The sequence below is a fragment of the Ambystoma mexicanum genome, chromosome 8, assembly GCF_040938575.1.
Source record: "Ambystoma mexicanum isolate Mex_15411 chromosome 8, UKY_AmexF1_1, whole genome shotgun sequence".
In the NCBI taxonomy this organism is placed as follows: Eukaryota; Metazoa; Chordata; class Amphibia; order Caudata; family Ambystomatidae; genus Ambystoma; species Ambystoma mexicanum.
Genome location: NC_090929.1, coordinates 1,003,001,158 through 1,003,019,882, shown reverse-complemented (window position 1 = coordinate 1,003,019,882; position 18,725 = coordinate 1,003,001,158). Strand labels below are relative to the sequence as shown.

The window sequence follows — 18,725 nt, the reverse complement described above, 5'->3', positions numbered from 1 at the left end:
AAAGTCATAGTGCGTAATTTTCTTTTGGAGACGGAGTACGAACTTCCCTATTGTCTCATGGGGAAGCTGAACACACTGATTGAAAGCGTACCTCTCATAGTATTATTGATCAGCACCACCAGTTTCCTCTTCACCGCTGCGGTCAGCATTGTGTAAGTAGTTCTCTCTTGCAGAGGGATTGTTTTTATGATGCTTTTAATTTATTTCCCTGTCAGGTTAGTAAATATATCTGCTATGTTTGGTGATCCTTGGTCACCCACCGCCTTTATAAAGTCGTTGAATTTTTCCATCCATTCCTCCCATCTTTAGCCTTGGTCGTGTTGGGGTCGTAGTGAAAATGGGCTTGGCTTCCTTAAAAATGTGTCTCTCAAAGACATGTTTGCTAAGTTGCTAGCTGGTGCCCTGTGCCTGCCTGCGACACAGGGTCTGCATCTGCTTCAGGGTTATGCACCATCTTGTCACGTGAGGTGGCACCTGTTGATTCCCTTGGTGAATGTCTCTTTTGCTTGCTGTTCCTTCCTTTTCCTTGACCCTCTCACCTTTTCCCAATGGGTGCTTTGTTCTTTCCTTGCTGGTCACTTCCTCCGAGGGGTGACCTTGCTATCCTCCTTGCAGCGTGGTTGATGTTGGTCACCTTTGTGTGCCTTTTGCTCCTAGTGCTTTGTCTTTTAGGCTCTATAATGTTGTCCTTCTGGTTGAAGGGGCTTGATACCTTTTTTGGCACTTTCCTTTGTGGGTCTTTCCCTTCTTTGATACTGTATGTTCTTTCCACTGTGTTACCAGCCCCCTCCCAGGCCAATTATTGTCTTTGTATTGGTCCATGTGTCAACTCTGTCTTTTATTTTTCTTTCCATGCTTAAATTCGGAAAATGATTTTTTCCAAGGTAGTGAGAACACTATGCATACTGCTGCGTTCGTACCACTGCAAGGCATTGCAACTGATATTTAGGACATCCTACCAAAAGACCATTGCAATATTCCAGCCTGGCATTAACAAGTGAGCCCACCATCATTGCTCGGTCACCTTTTGAAATAAGGGGGAGGAGTGGATTCAGCATTTTCAGTTAAAAATATACTGATTTGACCATTTGGTTCACTTGCCGTTTGTACCCCATATCTGACTGCCAAATACACCCCAGATTCTTAACAGAGTCTGGGTACTTAACAATATTACCGAAAATCGGAGGGCTTGGGACCATCTGAATAGTGGTTTCTAGATTCTTCTTGGATCTGAAAATGATAATCTCAGTCTTATTAGGGTTAAACTGAAGCTTATTATCTATCAACCGCCCTCTAACTGCCTCTGCACATTTTGGATGTTCTCTACAGCCTCCACATTTTGTTTTAGGCTCATATAAATCTGTGTATCATCCGGATAGGAATGAAACTGTAGATTAAACTGTGCCAAAATTAATAGGAGAGGGCGAATATAAAGATTGAAGAGAACTGGCTAAAGAGAGGAGCCCTGAGGTACTCTGCAAAGAATAGTCAGCATTTCTGATAGGAAGGAGCCCATCTTAACCTGCTGCTTATGGCCACTCATAAAAGAGTCAAACAATCTCTGTGCTTCTTTGGAGACATGTGCCACTTCACTCAATCTAGCATTCAGAATTTTCGGATCAACCCTGTTGAACACTGCCAACAGGTCTAACATAATAAGCGTGCTAACATTGCCACTATCTACATTCTTAAGTATGTCATCCCATACTTTGATCAGTGCCATCTCCATTCCACGTCCCAGCCTAAAGTCGGACTACAATGTATCAAGAATATTGTTCTCTTCCAGATGTTTTTGAAGTTGCATGTTCACAACATTTTCTTGAATCTTAGTAGGCCTCACCAGCCCAGCAATAGGGCGGTAATTAGCCAATACATGGGGATCCAAACTAGTTTTTTTTAATAGCGGTGTAAAGTATGATATCTTTTAATCCTGCGGCACACCTCCCTGAGCCAGCGATGCATCAACAAAGCTTTGGATTGGTCCGCTCAAGACTTCTACATGTTTTTGTGCTAGTTATGCCAGGATAGGATCATAGCTTTGATTTGTTGGTTTAAGTGCACAATTAGGTTTCTGATGGTCTCTTTATCCACTTGAGTGAAATTAAACTCTGTATTTGGGGATGTTCCCTCCTCCTTGTGGATTGGCATGATGGGTCAGATTCGTCAGTGGATTGACTATCAATATTTACTCTGATCTGTTCCACCTCCTCAAAAAAGAAGTTATTAAAATCGTTGGCCATGTTCAAACTTGAATGCAGGATAGCGTTGATGCAGTCATGATTCACTAACGTTCATAACATTAAATGCTGCGAAACCTGTTGGAGCAGTGACAATACAAGACAAAGAGCAATCTGTTACATTTTGAATCATAGCTCTTATTGCATGAATTAAACAAGATTTACCTGTTCCTGCTTGTCCACTAACTTACAACAATACAAATTTGTATTCCACACAAGAACATTCATTCTTGTGATGCTGTAAACCATTTATTAACATATCTTTAATTTTATAATAAACTTATTTTGCTCTACATTAAGCTTACTATTTCATCACAATTCACATCTGCATCTTTACTTTGTTGCATTACACTTTCTACTTCTTCCAATGCATGCTCAACATCAGTTTGAATAATTGGCTCACCAAGCACATTTTGACTTCCTCCTGCTGGATCTTCACTTCCCTCAGGAGACTCTTTTGTCAATTCAGCTGCCAAAAGTTCTTCTTGTTAATTCTCCAGTAACTTCAAGTACTGTTCACATTTGCGATATGTAATTAAGCTTTTTTAGCAAAAATGATTCCTCCAAATGTTCAAAACTTCCAAGCAAATCACTCTTTGCACGCCATGAGAAGAACAACTGCAAAAGACAAAATTAAAATCATTCCTTATTCTCTGTAGTTTGGCAAGACAGTTTCATGTGGTTGATGAGACTTGCCTTCTTATGTCTCACTAGACAACCAGTTCATCCATGTACTTTAAACGGTCCTGTCACTGTTTGCTTCAATATTTCCATATGAGTAGCGTTCTGCTACTTCATATAAACAAAGATCCTCCAACGCTACAGATCGATTTGGATAATATGTATCAATCAAGTTGGTTTTCAGATCAATCAAGTTGGTTTTCTGAATCTCTGTACTGTCGGCTACTGCTTCAGCTAACTGCTGAATTTCACTTAAAGGCTTCAGTACCCAATTTCTAGTACTACCGGGGCCAATACTTAACCAAAGTACATTGATGCTACGTCCATACAGAGACAAACTACTTAGCCGATCTCCAGCTTTGCAGCTACCACACTCTCTATATGAGAGCATCTTCAGACCAAAGAATCCCCAGAAGAAAACACATCTCTAAAGACAGAACGGAGGCCCACTGGCTCCCATCCATCCACGTATCACCTTCAAAACCGTCTCAATCACCCACAAATGCCTTTCCGTCACAGCCCCCTGTATCTCTCAGAGAAATTAGTCAAAGCACACTCAACAAGACCTACTAGAACACCATCCACTAACCGCCTAGTCATACCCAAGATTAAATGCACCAAAGCAGGCGGAACTAGCTTCCCCTACCTAACAGCCAAACAATGGAACTCACTTCCCTCCGCAATCCGAGCAGAAAGATCTTACTGGGTTTTCAGAAAAGCACTCAAAACACATCTGTTGTCCTAATCACAATCCACCGCCTACACCCAGAAGGACCCATGCTGTGCACCACCATAGAATGTACCAGTTACCTATTGACACCAATGTGCTTGTATGGACAGTAAATGACATGTACATGTAATGAAATGCAATGTAACAGCACCACAATGCTTCAGGGCTGCTTTGCACGCTATACAAATGAAATAAATAAATAAATAAATAAATAAAACTGCCCCTACCTCTGCTGCTTTTCTCTTTTCAACTTTTGTCATGTATGCTGTAACATAATGAGCAACAGCTATTGTATCATCAGCAATATACTGTACATCAGTATTTGTATTGCAAAGCTGAGCAATGTCAGGATTGTAATCATTAATGAATTGGCATTCCTATTTTTTTTTTTAAATGATATGTATTTCTTGGTGACTTACCCGTAACATGGCGTTGAACAGATGACATCAAACTATTCATTCAACCAACTGGTGTCACAGGCCTTGGACAGCCAAATATGCACTGAGTGTAGTAATTGTCTTTACTTTTGTATTTTCTCTGACAGTACTTTCCACATGATTGCCTTTGAAAACTTTCCACCTTACACATGACGGCATAGAATCAGGAACATATTTAAAATTGTTTAGTGTAGAATCAATGAAACAACATGATCAATGCACAGAAATTGGAATCACCATACCGGTGGCTAAGACGATATTCATAGACGCGGCTACACCCACCAAAAATTAACAACATCCCATTGGCTTAGTGGTACCAACGGCTATAATCCATCTGACAAGGCACAACATTTACAGGGTAATTCATAGAATTTCGCAGAAAAGTGGCACACGCGTGCGCTAAAATCGATTTCCGCGCACAGCGTATTCATGGATTTTAGCCTCCAAAACCAGTCGTGGTGCAGAGTTGTGCAGCGACCCTGCAGCAGCGCCAGTTACGCCCCCAAGAACGCCCTCGCGCAAGGAAAAGCCATCAAAATTCCCAATTCAGCGCAAAGGGCTGCGCTAACCCTGGACCAGTTTACAGGGCTGTCAAACAGCAAACGCCAAGCGGGGAACGTGTATTACTGGGGTGCGCATGAAGTTTCACACGCGAAATGGCCTTTGCGAATGGGGTACGTGTATTACTGGGTTTCGCAGGAAGTTTCACACGCAATTTCAGCAGAGTACCTGTATTACGGGGTTCGCGGGAACTTTCACACGCGAAAGGGCCTGTGCGAGTGGGGTACGTGTATTATGGGGGTGCGCAGGAAGTTTCACACGCGATTGGCCTGGGTACATGTATTTCAGGGGTGCGCGGGATGTTTCACACGCGATCGGCCTGGGTACGTGTATTTCAGGGGTGCGCGGGAAGTTTCACACGCGATTGGCCTGGGTACGTGTATTACAGGGGTGCGTGGGAAGTTTCACACGCGATTGGAGCAGGGTACGTGTATTACTGGGCTGCGTGGGAAGTTTCACACGTGATTGGGCTGGGTACGTGTATTTCAGGGGTGCGTGGGAAGTTTCACACGCGATTGGCCTGGGTACGTGTATTTCAGGGGTGCGCGGTGGGTTTCACACGAGATTGGCCTGGGTACGTGTATTTCAGGGGTGCGCGGGAAGTTTCACACGCGATTGGGCTGGGTAAGTGTATTTCAGGGGTGCGCGGGAAGTTTCACACGCGATTGGCTTGGGTATGTGTATTTCAGGGGTGTGCGGGAAGTTTTACACGTGATTGGGCTGGGTACGTGTATTTCGGGGGTGCGCGGGAAGTTTCACAAGCGATTGGAGCAGGGTACGTGTATTACTGGGCTGCGTGGGAAGTTTCACACGTGATTGGGCTGGGTACGTGTATTTCAGGGGTGCGCGGGAAGTTTCACACGCGATTGGCCTGGGTACGTGTATTTCAAGGGTGCGCGGGAAGTTTCACACGCGATTGGGCTGGATACGTGTATTTCAAGGGAGCACAGGAAGTTTCACACGCGATTGGCCTGGGTACGTGTATTTCAGGGGTGCCTGGGAAGTTTCACACACGATTGGGCTGGGTACGTGTATTTCAGGTGTGCGCGGGAAGTTTCACACGCGATTGGCCTGTGTACGTGTATTTCAGGGGTGCATGGGAAGTTTTACACGCGATTGGCCTGGGTACGTGTATTTCGGGGGTGCGCAGGAAGTTTCACACGGAATTGGAGCAGGGTACGTGTATTACTGGGCTGCGCATGAGGTTTCACACGCGATTTTGCTGTCAGAGCGGGGAACTCATATTTCGGGGGTGCGCGGGGAGTCCTACACGTGAATTGGCAGTGTGGGTCCTACCAGGTGTCCCCTCTACCCCCTCCACGGCCCCTGCAGGCAGGCCACACCACAGGGGACTACCCTGCACCCCTGGTCATGTCTCACAGGCAGCACATCCACCATGGGCATGCCCCCCAGCCAAGCCACATGTCACGTTGCAATATGATCACCAACTCATGTCTCCCAGCCCCCCCACCCTCCAGCAGTGAGGGGCACCTGCCAGCAGGCCCCGACACATGTCCCCCAGCACCCCCACCCCCCCATCATTGACAGGCACCTGCCAGCAGGCCCCGACACATGTCCCCCAGCACCCACACCCCCCAGCAGTGAGGGGCACCTACCAGCAGGCCCCGACACATGTCCCCCAGCACCCCCACCCCCCAGCAGTCAGGGGCACTGCCAGCAGGCCCCGACACATGTCCCCCAGCCCCACCACACCCCCATCATTGACAGGCACCTGCCAGCAGGCCCCGACACATGTCCCCCAGCACCCCCACCCCCAGCAGTGAGGGGCACCTGCCAGCAGGCCCCCACCTATGTCCCACACATGTCCCCTTGCACCGCCACCCTCCAGCAGTGCAGGGCACCTGCCAGCAGGCCCCGACACATGTCCCCCAGCACCTCCACCCCACCAGCAGTGAGGGGCAACTACCAGCAGGTCCCGACACATGTCCCCAGCACCCCCACCCCCCAGCAGTGCAGGGCACCTGCCAGCAGGCCCCCACTCATGTCCCACACATGTCCCCTTGCACCCTCACCCCCCAGCAGTGCAGGGCACCTGCCAGCAGGCCCCGACACATGTCCCCCAGCACCCCCACCCCCCAGCAGTGCAGGGCACCTGCCAGCAGGCCCCCACTCATGTCCCACACATGTCCCCTTGCACCCTCACCCCCCAGCAGTGCAGGGCACCTGCAGCAGGCCCCGACACATGTCCCCCAGCACCCCCACCCCCCAGCAGTGCAGGGCACCTGCCAGCAGGCCCCGACACATGTCCCCCAGCACCCCCACCCCTCAGCAGTGCAGGGCACCTGCCAGCAGGCCCCACTCATGTCCCACACATGTCCCCTTGCACCCCCACCCCCCAGCAGTGCAGGGCACCTGCCAGCAGGCCCCGACACATGTCCCCCAGCACCCCCACCCCCCAGCAGTGCAGGGCACCTGCCAGCAGGCCCCGACAAATGTCCCCCAGCACCCCCACCCCCTAGCAGTGAGGGGCACCTGCCAGCAGGCCCCCACTCATGTCCCACACATGTCCCCCAGCACCCCCACCCCCCAGCAGTGAGGGGCACCTGCCAGCAGGCCCCGACACATGTCCCCCAGCACCCCCACCCCCCAGCAGCGCAGGGCACCTGCCAGCAGGCCCCGACACATGTCCCCCAGCCCCCGACCCCCCAGCAGTGAGGGGCACCTGCCAGCAGGCCCCCACTCATGTCCCCCAGCACCCCCACGCCCATCAGTGCAGGGCACCTGCCAGCAGGCCCCGACACATGTCCCCCAGCCCCCCACCCCCCATCATTGACAGGCACCTGCCAGCAGGCCCCGACACATGTCCCCCCAGCACCCCCACCCCCCAGCAGTGAGGGGCACCTGCCAGCAAGCCCCCACTCATGTCCCCCAGCACCCCCACCCCCCATTAGTGCAGGGTACCTGCCAGCAGGCCCCGACACATGTCCCCCAGTCCCCCACCCCGCATCATTGACAGGCACCTGCCAGCAGGCCCCGACACATGTCCCCCAGCACCCCCACCCCCAGCAGTGAGGGGCACCTGCCAGCAGGCCCCCACTCATGTCCCCTTGAACCCCCACCCCCCAGCAGTGCAGGGCACCTGCCAGCAGGCCCTGACACATGTCCCCCAGCCAACACGTCATCACAATCCAGATCTCTGGCTCTTATGGCCACCCAAATCCCACCCCACGCCACCCCAGTCCAAACACCCAACCAAACTTTACATCCACTCCAAAATTGAAATCCCCATTACATGATAGATCACAAATAAGCAGTATGCGCATGAGTACAAGTCTGTCAGACCCACACAATGGCAACATATGACTGAGAAAACCCACATTGTGACATGCATGAAACCAATGAGAGAAGACCACACATTGAAGTAAGAAACACATTGAAGTAAGAAATCTTCAAGCCCTGCCAGGGGAACGGCCGTGCGCAATACGTCACAGACGTGCTTACGCGCTAAGGGCCCTTGATCCAATGAAATCGCATATGCGTGCTGACGCGCTTACGCGCTAAGGGCCTTTCCTCGAATTACACGCTGACGTGCACTTTTTTCACGTGCCAAATCACTCCGTATCAAGCTGGCCACGTGAAAACACACGGAAGACCACGCTCCTGCCCTGAAGGCCATTTTCCTGCTCCCAGAGCCCCGAGCACGCTCCCACCTGCCATCTGCTACTGCCTGACTGCCTGCTGCCCACGTGCCCTGCTATTTGGTGCCTGCACATCAGCCATCTGCAGGGGTCCAGTTTCTGTGTCCACCCCTGCTGGAACAGAAGACTCCCAACTGGGATACCATCGCTCCACAGCCCAGCCCCAGGACACAGTTGCCCATCCACGCCTGCCTCGGGGGTCGCCATGTCGGGGCAAACACCATCTGAGACCACTGGCGATCCCCAGCCAGAGGGGCAGAGGGCCACCAGCTTCAGTTAGAAGGAAGTTGGTGTCCTGGTGGAGCATGTCCTGGGGCATTATGATGCCCTCTTCGGAACATCACATGCCAACAAGGAAGGACGGGATAGGATCTGGGACGACTCTGTGGTTGCCATCAACGCGGAGGAGGTGGCAACCCGCAACATCAAGCAAGTCAAGAAGCGCTGAGAGGACTTGAGGTCCAGGACCCTCATAAAGGCCCGCCGTCTCGTGGAGGGGGGCCGGGGCAGCATGAGTACCATCCAGATGAGGGTCCTGGAACGCGTAGGCCCAGCGCTCCACGCCCAGATACTTCAGAGGCAGACCCGTCTGGAGTTGAGCGGTAAGTGGCCAAGCATTGCTGTGTGAGACAGGGCATGTTGCAGGGTGCTGGTTATCTGATACTTGCCTGCATGTGTGACATAGGCCATGTACGTATGTGTGTGTGCAGGGACATCATGGTCATGCATGTGAGACCAGTAATGTGTGAACCACATGGTAGGTGCATGTGTTACAATGCAACATGCGGAGAAGGATGCGGAATGCACACATTAATGCATGCCTGTCTCTGTTATTGGACATGGATAGGGTGTGAGAGAGGGGTGCTGCTGTCATGGACATGTATGTTGTCCATGTCTGTGTGTCTGACTTGCGTGTCTGTGACTTGTAAATGCCATGGATGCATGACACATGTCTGTGACAATGTACAGATTCAATGATGCAGCCTACTCATCCTTGTATCCACTGTGTCTGGGATGTACGAGGCCAGATGGATGAAACTACGGTGAAGTGTGTGCATTTGATAGGCATGACCCATGATGCATGTGAGTTTCAAACCAGCATTGTATGTTTCAAGAGTCCCTTGGACATGTATGCTAATGTTCATAGCATGCGCCATGCCTGTTACTGCATGTGTTTTGCCTGCACTGACCCATGTGTTGTGGAGGGACATGATGGAAGTGATGTTTGACAGTGCCACTCATCTGCAATTGCTTCCTGTCTAGGGGACCATTGTACAGTACCCTGATGCTTGTGTTCTATGTCTCCCTCTACACAGTGGCAAGTGATGAAGAGGGCGGAGACGGCGCTGTGGAGCAAAGCGGTGGGGATGCCCCCACCGGCCGGCGACGCAAGGCCCAGCCACCCTCCCAGAAATTACCATCATCCCGGTGTGAGGGGACTGGTGCTGCGTATGCCACTACGGCAGCAGCAGAAGGGGTGGGTGAGCCCCCACAGGGGCTTGCAACGGTGGAAGACGGTGTGGAGCCATCCAGGTTGGTGGTTTCCACAGAAGAGGAGGAGGCCGCTACTGAGCCACACATGGGGCCTGGTGCGGGTGCTACCACTGGTGCAAGTGGTGCAGTCCAGGGGTACGGGCAGGAGGCAGCACAGGTCGCCGTGGAGGGGCCTGTGCATGTCACTGTCCCTGACACTGTGACTGCACCACCATGCACCAGCAGGGATGCCCCATCCCAGGCCCGTCCGCAGGTAGGGGGGATGTCCATGTCATCTGACACTCCTCTACCTGCGGACGAGGGGACCCCTGGCCGTATGGAGAAGGTCCTGATTGGTGTCGCGTTGCGCACGCGTGACATTCGTGATGACGTGCGTGCTTCCCGGGGGGAGCACGCACGTCATCAAGAAGAGCAGCATGCCAACGTGGCCCAGTTGGGAGTGTCCATGGTCGGAGGTTTTCTACATGTGTCGGCCACTCTGGCGCCCCCCTCCTCCTCTGTGGAGACTATGCGCCATTCGTTCTCCATGCCGTCTTCCGGCCCAGATGCCACCAGGGCCCCCTGTGGACCTGCCCTGACCAACGTAGCCAGCTCGGTGGGGATCCCATCCCTGCCACAGTCGGGAGTCGGAGGTCCAGCAGGGGTGGACACCCCAGCAACTGGACCCCGGCAGATGGAGGATGTGCCGGCATCATCGGGCAGGGCACTTGCACAATGGCGTCTGTGGATTCCATCAGCCTGGATGCTGTTGTGCTGGCAGAGGCAGTTGCATCGGAGGCAGCGGCAGGCTCAAGGTGGGAGGCATCATGGCTCTGGGCCATCTACATCAGAGGGGCAGGCATCGGCTGGAGGGCAGGAGGACCCTGGAATGGGAGTGTCTTCCATGTGGCAGCGTGTGGCCAGATGATAGGTGCGGAGCGGCGGCAGGCAGTGGAGGCACGGCTCACAATGGTCAGGGTGGAGAACTCCATGCGCAGGGCGCTGAGGCGGGCTGAGTGCCTCGAGGGAATTTGCAGGGAGTTGGAGGTGGACATGGCGTTATCCCTGAGAGACCTCGGGGCCAGAGAACAGGCCCGCCTCCAAGACATTGAACAGGAGTTCGATTATGCCCTGGCCCATGACATCAACAAGTGAGCCGTTGGACTTGCCCGCCACCATTGTATATAATTCATTAGTGTTAAGTTTCATTTCTTTTTTCTTTCATTTGGGGCGCATGGACTATGCCCCACATTTTTGTATATAGTTAGTAATTAGGTAGGTTTCATTGTAGGTTTCATTTATGTCGTTGGGCTCATGGACCCTGGATTTGCTATTTGTACATAGTTTTACAGTGGATTTTTCTCCTTCATCTTTTTTTTTCACCATGGAGCAATGGATATTACGCTTTTCTTTCCCTTTGGATTTGCTTTGTTGGACGGTGAATTTGGACACATTCTCATTTGGATTAATTTGGATTCTCATTTTATTTATTCATCATTTTTTGGGACATGCTGCATTTTGATTATTATTGGCATTATTGTGTGTTTTGATTTCATTCCCTTCATTTTGACTTGAATACATTTTTGTTTCTTACTTCAATGTGTGGTCTTCTCTCATTGGTTTCATGCATGTCACAATGTGGGTTTTCTCAGTCATGTGTTGCCATTGTGTGGGTCTGACAGATTTGTACTCATGCGCATACTGCTTATTTGTGATCTATCATGTAATGGGGAGTTCAATTTGGAGTGGATGTAAAGCTTGGTTGGGTGTTTGGACTGGGGTGGCGTGGGGTGGGATTTGGGTGGCCATAAGAGCCAGGGATCTGGATTGTGATGACGTGTTGGCTGGGGGACATGTGTCGGGGCCTGCTGGCAGGTGCCCCTCAATGCTAGGGTGTGGGGGGTGCTGGGGGACATGTGTCGGGGCCTTCTGGCAGGTGCCCCTCACTGCTGGGGGGTGGGGGTGCTGGGGACATGTGTCGGGACCTGCTGGCAGGTGCCTGTCAATTCTGGGGGTGTGGGGGTGCTGGGGGACATGAGTGGGGGCCTGCTGGCAGGTGCCCCTCATGGCTGGGGGGTGGGGGTGCTGGGGGACATGAGTGGGGGCCAGCTGGCAGGTGCCCCTCACTGCTGGGGGTGGGGGTGTTGGGGGACATGTGTCGGGGCCTGCTGGCAGGTGCTTGTCAATGCTGGGGGGTGGGGGTGCTGGGGGACATGAGTGGGGGCCTACTGGCAGGTGCCCTGCACTGCTGGGGGGTGGGGGTGCAGGGGGACATGTGTCGGGGCCTGCTGGTAGGTGCCCTGCACTGCTGGGGGTGGGGGTGCAAGGGGACATGTGTGCGACATGAGTGGGGGCCTGCTGGCAGGTGCCCTGCACTGCTGGGGGGTGGGGGTGCTGGGGGCATGTGTCGGGGCCTGCTGGCAGGTGCCCCTCACTGCTGGGGGATGGGGGTGCTGGGGGACATGTGTTGGGGCCTGCTGGCAGGTGCCTGTCAATGCTGGGGGGGTGGGGGTGCTGGGGGACATGAGTGGGGGCCTGCTGGCAGGTGCCCCTCACTGCTGGGGGGTGGGGGTGCTGGGGGACATGTGTCGGGCCTTCTGGAAGGTGCCTGTCAATGATGGGGGGCTAGGGGGCTGGGGGACATGTGTCAGGGCCTGCTGGCAGGTGCCTGTCAATGATGGTGGGGTGGGGGGGCTGGGGGTCATGAGTGGGGTCCTGCTGGCAGGTGTCCCTCACTGCTGGTGGGTGGGGGTGCTGGGGGACATGTGTAGGGGCCTGCTGGCAGGTGCCTGTCAATGCTGGGGGGGTGGGGGTGCTGGGGGACATAGTGGGGGCCTGCTGGCAGGTGCCCCTCACTGCTGGGGGCTGGGGGTGCTGGGGGACATGTGTCGGGACCTGCTGGCAGGTGCCTGTCAATCATGGGGGGGTGGTGGGCTGGGGGACATGTGTCGGGGCCTGCTGGCAGGTGCCTGTCAATGATGGGAGGTGGAGGGGCTGTGGGACATGAGTGGGGGCCTGCTGGCAGGTACCCCTCACTGCTGGGGGGTGGGGGTGCCGGGGGACATGTGTCAGGGCCTTATGGCAGGTGCCTGTCAATGATGGAGGGGCTGGGGGCCTGGGTGACATGAGTGGGGGCCTGCTGGCAGGTGCCCCTCACTGCTGAGGGGTGGTGGTGCAGGGGGACATGAGTGGGGGCCTGCTGGCAGGTGCCCTGCACTGCTGGGGGGTGGGGGTGCAGGGGGACATGAGTGGGGGCCTGCTGGCAGGTGCCCTGCACTGCTGGGGGGTGGGGGTGCAGGGGACAGGCGCTGGTGATCAGTAGTGCAAGCTGTCATATGGCTTGGCTGGGGGACATGCCCATGGTGGATGGGCTGCCTGCGGGACTTGACCAGGGGTGCAGGGTAGTCCCCTGTGGTATGGGCTACCTGCAGGGGCAGTGGAGGGTGTAGAGGGAACACCTGGGAGGACCCACACTGCCAATTCACGTGTAGGACTCCCCGGCACCCCTGAAATACACGTACCCTGCTGAAATAGCGAGTGAGACTTCCCGCGAACCCCAGGAATACACGTACCCCACTCGCACAGGGCCTATCGCTTGTGAAACTCCACGCGTACCCCAGAAATACACGTACCCCACTTGCACAGGCCCTTTCGCGTGTGAAGCTTCATGCAAACCCCAGTTATACAAGTATCCCACTCGCCCAAGGCGTATCGCGTCTGAAACTTCACGCGAACCCCAGAAATACACGTTCCCCACTCGCAAAGGGCCAATCGCGTGTGAAACTTCACGCGAACCCCAGAAATACATGTACCCCGATCCAATCGCGTGTGAGACTTCACGCGAACCCCAGTTATACAAGTACCCTGCTCGCCCACGGCCTATCGCGTGTGAAACTTCACGCGAACCCCAGAAATACATGTTCCCCACTCGCACAGGGCCAATCGCGTGTGAATCTTCACGCGAACCCCAGAAATACACGTACCCGGATCCAATCGCGTGTGAGACTTCACGCATACCCCAGTTATACAAGTACCCCGCTCGCCCAAGGCCTATCGCGTGTGAAACTTCACGCGAACCCCAGAAATACACGGTCCCCACTCGCACAGGGCCAATCTCGTGTGAAACTTCACGCGAACCCCAGAAATACACGTACCCGGATCCAATCGCGTGTGAGACTTCACGCGAACCCCAGTTATACAAGTACCCCGCTCGCCCAAGGCCTATCGGGTGTGAAAGTTCACGCGAACCCCAGAAATGCACGGTCCCCACTCGCACGGGGCCAATCGCGTGTGAAACTTCACGCGAACCCCAGAAATATATGTACCCGGATCCAATCGCGTGTTAGACTTCACGCGAACCCCAGTTATACAAGTACCCCGCTCACCCAAGGCCTATCGCGTGTGAAACTTCCTGCGCACCCCCGAAATACACGCACATGCTATTTTTCACACAGCGGGTGTCCGTGTTTGTCGCGTACCCCTTTGCATGTCATTTGTCCTAGAGGGACACAGTATGGGACATTCATCCTAGCTGTATGTACGTGCCTTTTGTTAGCGCACATTTTTTTCATGCGCAGGGACGCTACCTCCTGCCTTTGTGTGTCGGACGTGTTTAGGCCTGTGCGCATCTTTGCCCGTGTGCTGGTTTGCCCTATTCGATTCCATGAATACGTGTTGTAGGCTAGCGTTTGGGCGTTCCGCGCACTTGCCTCCTGTACTTCCCCCGTGATGCCCACACTTTCATGCGTTGTTCCCCATTCCGCGTGTCACGCCCCCTGTTACGCCTACTTTTGTTGTGTGCGCCGCGCTATGTGCGCTTTCGCTGTGCGTTTAGCGCACGCTGTTTGAAGGCGTGTGCACCAGCATCCGCCAAACAGGATTTCAGCGCACATCCATGGATTTCCACGCGCACAGACTTCCATGAATCGCTGTGCGCGGGTTTCGCTGCGATTTTCGCACTGGCACTGCGATTTGCACGCTTTCGCACGCTCGCGCTGAAAATTTCAGCGCACATTAATTCCATGAATCGACCTGTTAATTGGCTGCTGTCATACTCGCGGCTATTTAAAAAAAGGCATCAAATATATCTTCCTTTTCCAATATATTTAAAAAGTTCTCTAGGTCACTCTTAAAACAGCCTTTGAGTTCTTTTACCAATATTCAACCAAAAAGTTAATTTTCAATCAGAGAAATACTCTTTACCTCTATTACAATTAAAACAATCTTTGAACATTTCTCTGTGCTCTTTCTTTAGATGATTAATTAATTTTCTTTTGCCAAAGAGTAAAAAACCTGTGCTCCCTGTCAAAACATATTTCACCACAATTGCAGCATAAACCTCTCCTTTCAAAATTCCAACTAAAATAATATTATAGAACCAAAAATACTTTGTAAGCCAATGCTTTAACAACACATCACCTATGTCCTCAACATCACAATGAACCCCATTCTCAAAATCCTAAAATTCGTTACAGTCTTCTGAACAATGAAAATCCTATCCTTCTGAAATTGGCTGCATGTTTGAAATATCCAATCAAACAAAAACTATACCCCAAAAATAACACAAATTCCTAAAACTACACCTCACCCTTAAGCAATAAAAGTGTACTATGCAGAAAACATCTTAATACAATGATACAATATAATCTACACATTTTTTGGTAAATATAAACATCACTCAAAAAATAAATTGGGCCTCATTATAAGTTTGCCGGTCCAGGAACTACGGTAGCAGTAAGCTTGCTGGTACCGTAGGTCCCGGACCAACAAACTACGAGTTGTGCTCGCTGGTGCCTTTCTGCAAGCCAGGTGGGACTTGTCGGGCAGAGCGGCACCCGCGAACACTGCATGTCGGATGCACCGGCACTGTTCATAACGGTGCCGGTGCATCCGGCTTCCCCATTCCCATTGAGCTACCTGCAGCCTCGTAATGAGGCGCATTCTCTGTTAGGTTCAACAATTCAACAGTATCTGAGGTAGTTGGCATTCTATTGGCAGCCACCCATCACACAGACAATGAACAACCAATCATAAAGTAAATACAAACATTCCACTTTCTCTCATCATGTACTCTTACTCCATTGCTAATTTGAATATCTAAAGTAGCAAGCAGTATTTCTTTCTACCACACTAAAATGGAAAACTACATGCAATAGCTGGAGGACAATTATCCTACAGAGGAAGAAATTAAAAAGACTCTGAAGAAAATACACCACATTCAGGATTGTGTAAGTCCCTTCCTTGTATTTATGTAAAATAAGACTATTCATAATATTTTAAGGAACAAATATCAGTCACCAAACAGATATACTTTATCTACCTACAATCAAATGTCTATACAACCAACACACATATTTTTAAAGTGTATTATATCCTCAAATGTTTAAAAATATTTCAAATATTTTCAAACAGATGAAGATGTCATTCAAGTATCAAGAAGACTCAAACAAAAAGCACCACCAAGAATACCCACAAAACTAATCATGCATTCATTAACAGAATTAAAACAACTATTCATTAATATTCAAAAAGAAGTACAATAAATGAAAAAGGACATTGAAAATTTAAGGCAAATCATGTACAGTAAACATCCAGATAATTGGGCTAAAGAAGAAGATGTATTCCAACTAAAAGAAAAGGAAAACCCACAATCACCCCCGCCAATAAACCTGTTTTCAACAAACGTTGTTTGTATATGTAGTTACCTTTTTCCGCTGTCCACCTACCTCTCCATATGTGTGGTTGATGCCCATTCCCACATTTTCCTCCCTGCCTTACTTTCTCGCCTCTCCTGCAAAAATAAAATAAATAAAAAATAAAAGAACATTAAAAAAGGTTCTTTAAATAACTACCTTTCACAGTTAAACATAGGACTAAAAAATAAGCAGATAGATTCCATCTACTTTACATTTTTCAGTGAAGTAGTTAGATTCAATAAGATTCTCCAACATTCCCATTAGCATTTTCTACGATGTTAATGGAAAGAATGGACAATGGTATACTAGAGAAAATGAAAAAAAGGACAGAAAGACATTTAAGTCTGAAGTTCTTCTCTCTAGTATACAATAAACACCATAATCCATTGCCATTTATTACTATCCACATTCTTCGCATTCCCCTGTCTAGCCCATGCCTTATTAGAAAATCTTGCACATGCACAAAACAGCCCATCTACTCTTTTTACTGTTATGTTTGTAACACTCCCTCATTGCATTCTTTAAACCATTTACAAATATATCCACCAGTCACTTAAAAAAAATCTAAATATTGCCTATTCAACCCACCAATTGCCACTTAACAATTTTCTAAGATCTTTTGCATCTACATTTCCCATACTTATACCAACACATTGTACTTAATGCTCCTATAAATGCACATATGCATCATGCAGTGACAGAAGTGCATAAATACAAGGGGGCAGTACAGATGGACAAGTGCTCACAGGAGCCCAGGAGGGAAGTGCCAAAGGATCCCAAAGTGGGGGTCCACTAGGTAACTGCTGAGGCACAGGAATCCTGAGGGTGGGATACATCTTAACCATAGCGTCCCTTTTACAACGTTTTTTCTGTCAATTGAATACGTTTTCATAAGTGAAAATGTTTTATTATGTTACATCACTCTATATAAGTTATTAATAATTACTCTTTTAACATATATGAAACAACTATAAACCTCTTTAACAAACATATTTTTTGCAACGCATACTTATATGAGTCGTTATCAGAAGCTCATACCCCAATAGACAAATCAGAGTAGATATTTGTCCTTGCCGAAGTTATATCACTATTTTTTGTACTTACGTTTCGACAATTTAAAACAAGTAAAACACAGGACATATTTCAAAAAGCATCCTTTCAGGTCCTTGCTGATGCTCCTCGCACAACTTTGCTGCAGTCCTGATTTTTTTCCATTTAAACCTACAGCTTTGACCATGCTGCATGGCCGCAACTTTTCTGCAATCCTGTCCGCACTCCAGGCTGTAGTCTCAAACAGATTTTAATTCCCGATTTAAATCTACAGCTTTGGTCATGCCGCATGCCCCAATAAGTAAATTAAAGTATTCATTTGTCCTTGCCGAGTGCCAGGGCCATTGTCCAAGCACCAAGCATGTATCACTATTTCTTGTGCCACTGCCCACGGCGGAAAAGTTATATAACTATTGTTTGGATTTGCGTTTCGACACTTTCCAAAAAATAAAACACAGGACAGATTTGCAAAAGCATCCTTTCAGGTCCTTGCTGATGTTCCTCGCGAAAGTTTGCTGCAATCCCATCCAGCACTGCAAACTGCTGCCGTAAGCAGGATTTTCTTTCCCATTTCAAACTAGAGCTTCAGTCATGCTGCATGCCCCAATAAGTAACTTAGAGTAGGCATTCATCCTTGCCGATGGCCAGGCCCATTGTCAATGCACCAAACTTATATCACTATTTTTTGTGCTTACATTTGGACACTTTGAAAAAATAAAACACAGGAACAAATGTGCAAAACCATACTTTCAGGACCTTGCTGATGCTCCAGTTTGTTGTCATTCAGTACAGCACTTCAGGCTGTAGCCGCAAGCAAAATATTTCTTCCCATTCAAACCTAGGGTTCGGCCATGCTGCATGCCCCAATAATCAAATCAGAGTACACGAGTATCAAGTAATTGCAGGGCGACAGAATGGGTAGATCACTGGCCTTCATCTAGTACTTTAAACAGATTACCCTGCTGCTGGTGATGTTTATTTTTTGCGAAGGTGCCCTTCTTTCTTCAAATGTTAGGTTACGAATAGGAGAGTGAGCCCTGTTCACCTCAGCACTGAGTTATTCAATAAGTAACTGTTGTCGTAAAGAAGCAGTCTTCAAAACCATTATTGATGCTATATTTATTGTTAGAAGTCAGCTGACACGTAATTTGACTCTCTAGAGTCTTTCTAAAGGCATGTGGATTGTGGGCCAGTCATTAATG

General features: G+C 50.2%; 1 long non-coding RNA gene across 2 annotated transcripts in view; it reads right to left on the bottom strand.

The window, feature by feature from the left end:
* Positions 1–18,725, bottom strand: part of LOC138473709 (uncharacterized) — a 234,230-nt gene that overhangs the window by 79,178 nt on the left and 136,327 nt on the right. Inside the window, exons 2-3 of one of the 2 annotated variants that reach the window (XR_011268872.1) lie at positions 16,504–16,568; positions 2,641–2,855 (exon numbers count right to left, since the gene is read on the bottom strand). This is a non-coding gene — a long non-coding RNA (uncharacterized lncRNA). Of the gene's footprint in view, positions 1–2,531; positions 2,856–16,503; positions 16,569–18,725 lie in introns of those variants that run through there. The other variant, XR_011268871.1, reaches the window with a different exon arrangement.